This window comes from Xenopus tropicalis, chromosome 3 (assembly GCF_000004195.4).
Source record: "Xenopus tropicalis strain Nigerian chromosome 3, UCB_Xtro_10.0, whole genome shotgun sequence".
Taxonomy (NCBI): Eukaryota; Metazoa; Chordata; class Amphibia; order Anura; family Pipidae; genus Xenopus; species Xenopus tropicalis.
In genome coordinates, this window is record NC_030679.2 from 8,781,133 (window position 1) to 8,785,911 (window position 4,779).

A 4,779-nucleotide genomic window follows, 5' to 3' on the forward strand; every position below is an offset into this window, starting at 1 on the left:
TACATTCACTCACTCACTCATATACACTCACTCATATACACTCACTCACTCATATACACTCACTCACTCATATACACTCATATACACTCACTCACTCATATACACTCACTCATATACACTCACTCACTCATATACACTCAATCACTCATATACACTCACTCACTCATATACACTCACTCACTCATATACACTCACTCACTCATATACACTCACTCACTCACTCATATACACTCACTCACTCATATACACTCACTCACTCATATACACTCACTCCCTCACTCACTCATATACACTCACTCACTCATATACACTCACTCCCTACTCACTCACTCACTCATATACATTCTACTCACTCACTCACTCATATACACACTACTCACTCACTCATATACACACTCACTCACTCATATACACACTTACTCATATACACACTACTCACTCACTCATATACTCACTCACTCATATACACACTACTCACTCATACACACTACTTACTCACTCACTCATATACTCACTCACTCATATACACACTTACTCACTCACTCACTCATATACACTCACTCATATACACTCACTCACTCACTCATATACACACTACTTACTCACTCACTCATATACACACTACTTACTCACTCACTCACTCACTCACTCATACACTCACTCACTCATATACACACTACTTACTCACTCACTCATACACTCACTCACTCATAAACACACTACTCACTCATACACACTACTTACTCACTCACTCACTCATATACTCACTCACTCATATACACACTTACTCACTCACTCATATACACTCACTCATATACACTCACTCACTCATATACACACTACTTACTCACTCACTCACTCACTCATATACACACTACTTACTTACTCACTCACTCATACACTCATTCACTCATATACACACTACTTACTCACTCACTCACTCATACACTCACTCACTCATATACACGGCTTACTCACTCATACACTCACACTGCTTACTCACTCACTCATATACACTCACACTGCTTACTCACTCACACGGCTTACTCACTCATATACACTCACACTGCTTACTCACTCACACTGCTTACTCACTCATACTTATTCAATCATATTCACATTTTATTTTATTGATACAGACAATCCAAAATGGTCGTCATAAAAATAAGATTTGAAACTGGAATCAGTAGCCAATAGGCCATAACCGTGGTGTAAATAGGCCCTTTGTCTCTCAGAGCGGCTACTGACAGGCGGCACGGCCAGCAGTTTATCCCCCCCTGGCTAGTAGCCAACAAGCTCAGCACTAATGTAAAGTGAAAATCTCTGCCAACTTTTGCTAGTTATGACTTCTTACACACTAACACTACTTAACAACTAATACTACTTACCAACACACTCCTTACACACTAACACTACTTACACAGTAATACTACTTACCAACACATTCCTTACACACTAACACTACTTAACAACTCATACTACTCACATACACACACTACTCACTAGCACTCATATACACACACTCCTTACTCACTCACCCATATACACACACTACTCACTCATATACACTCACACACTCCTTACTCACTCATACACACACACACACACTACTCACAAGCACTCATATACACTCACACACTCCTTACTCACTCGTATACACTCACACACTCCTTACTCACTCATATACACACACTACTTACTAGCACTCATGTACACTCACTCCTTACTCATATACACACACTACTTACTCACTCACTCATATACACTAATACTACTTACTAGCACTCATATACACTCACTCCTTACTCACTCATATACACACACTACTCACTAGCACTCATATACACTCACTCCTTACTCACTCATATACACACACTACTCACTAGCACTCATACACTCACTCACTCATATACACTCACTCCTTACTCACTCACTCATATACACACACTACTCACTAGCACTCATATACACACACTACTCACTAGCACTCATATACACTCACTCCTTACTCATATACACACACACTACTTACTAGCACTCATATACACTCACTCATATACACACACACTACTCACTCAGTCACTCACTCATATACACTAACACTACTCAGTAGCACTCATATGCACTCACTCCTTACTCACTCACTCATACACACACTACTCACTAGCACTCATATACACTCACTCCTTACTCACTCCTAAACACTACTTATTCAATCATATTCACACACTCCTTACACACAAACACTACTTACACACTAATACTACTTACCAACACACTTCTTACACACTAACACTACTTAACAACTAATACTACTTACCAACACACTCCTTACACACTAACACTACTTACACACTAATACTACTTACCAACACACTCCTTACACACTACCACTACTTACACAGTAATACTACTTACCAACACACTCCTTACACACTAACACTACTTAACAACTCATACTACTTACCAACACACTCCTTACACACACCCACACTACTTACTCATATCATATGCACACACTCCTGCAGTTGTATACACTGAAGCTATACTAACCCACTGGAAGACATAACACTACTCACATCTACACACTCAGCTTACATGCTCCAGAATCACTCTACCCACCCCTCTAGTGCTGCCGGAGTTACTCCTCACTGCTCCAAATATTACTCCACTGACTCCTCTGTTGTTACCGCACACTCCTACTCATGGTGTAATCAGCGCTTTCCTTTCAATGTTACTGTGCACTCCTACTAAACAGTTACTCCAGTTAGTAATCTGATGCTGCCATACAGGCAGAGTTAGTCCAGTACTTCAACTCACTGTGCTGGTTATTATAAATACTCCACACTTTCTCTGCTGTTACTATACTCTTAGTTAGATATTTCTCACTGCTTTCTGTTATTCCACTTTAGGTCACTTTATGAACACCACTCAAGCTTTCCTCTGCTCGGTCTTCCAACTACTGGGTTCCTTTATGTTTACTATAAATACCTACCTAGCACCCACTCCTCACTTGTTACTATATGCACATTCTCTGCAGATCTTGCACTCCTTTGCTTTTACTATACACTCCTGCTCATGAAATACTGCACTAATTACTACCTATTTAAGAGGTGATGTGCTCTTCCACTGCTCTTAATATTTATCTACTCAGAAGATACTAACCACACTCCTTGGTTCTTAGTATGCATAGATACACAAGAGACACTGTATTCACTTCTCTACTTTTACTGCACACCTACTTAAGAGAAACTGACCTTCCTTACTATAACGTCTACAATGTACTAACTCCTCTACTATTACTAAACAACCTATTCCAGAGATATTGCCATCCCTCCTCTGTGCACTTTACTAGAGAAATTACACAACACTCAACATTTCATTTTACTATACAAACCTACACTTATTTTTGATGTTACTGTACATTGTTACTTAAGAGTTACTCCTTGTTCTTTTACTATACACACCTACTAAGCTGTTGTTGTTCCTATTCAAGAGATACTGCACTTACTGTTTTAGTCTTACTGTACACTGTATATACCTTCTCAGAAAGGAATTTACCCCTCCTCTACCCTTACCGTTGACCTATTTAGGAGATACTCGGCTCACTTATCTGATTTTTACTATCTATTCAGGAAACACTGCTACCAGTTCTTAGCACTTACTATGCTCTATATAATCTACTCTAAATACCAGAAGATGTTTCTGGGGGGGGGGAGGAGGCAGGGGAGGAAGGATTGGAGTAGCAAGCAACCAAAATTTTTGGCCATGCCACTTTTTGTGGCAAAAGAGAGCCCCCAGAAGCCCACCCGAGCCGCCTACTCAGGTAATACTTCTCTTACTCCTCTGCTCTTACTAATTGCCTGCGCATGTAATACTATTCTTATTCTGTTCTTACTATTTACCTGGTGTAATACTTCTCTTACTCCACTCTTACTATTATTATACTCAGGTAATGTGTCTCTTATTTCTCTGCTCTTAAAAAATTTCTACTGGTGTAATGCTTCACTTACTCCTCTGCTCTTACTAATTGCCTACACATGTAATATGTTTCTTATTCTGTTCTTACTGTTTATTTTGTTTTTACTATTTACCTACTGGTGTAATACTTCTCTTACTCCTCTGCTCTACTATTTTTATACTCTGGTAATATGTCTCTTATTCCTCTGTTCTTACTATTTACCTATTGGTGTAATACTTCATTTACTCCTCTGCTCTTACTAATTGCCTACTCATGTAATACTTTTCTTATTCTGTTCTTACTATTTATTTTGTTTTTACTATTTACCTGCTGGTGTAATACTTCTCTTACTCCTCTACTCTTACTAATTGCCTAAGCATGTAATACTTTTCTAATTCTGTTCTTACTATGTATTCTGTTCTTACTATTTACCTGCTGGTGTAATACTTCTCTTACTCCACTGCTCTTACTATTATTATACTCAGGTAATACGTCTCTTATTCCTCTGTTCTTACTATTTACCTATTGGTGTAATACTTCTCTTACTCCTCTGCTCTTACTAATTGCCTAAGCATGTAATACTTTTCTAATTCTGCTCTTACTATGTATTCTGTTCTTACTATTTACCTACTGGTTTAATACTTCTCCTACTCCAGTGCTCTTACAATTTACCTACTGGTTTAATACTTCTCTAACTCCTCTGCTATTACTGTTTACCTACTTAGGTAATACTAATTTTATGCCTCTGCTCTTTATATACTCCATTAATACTTCTTTGCTCTTACTATTCACCCAAGCAGGTAGTACTGTGCCTACTC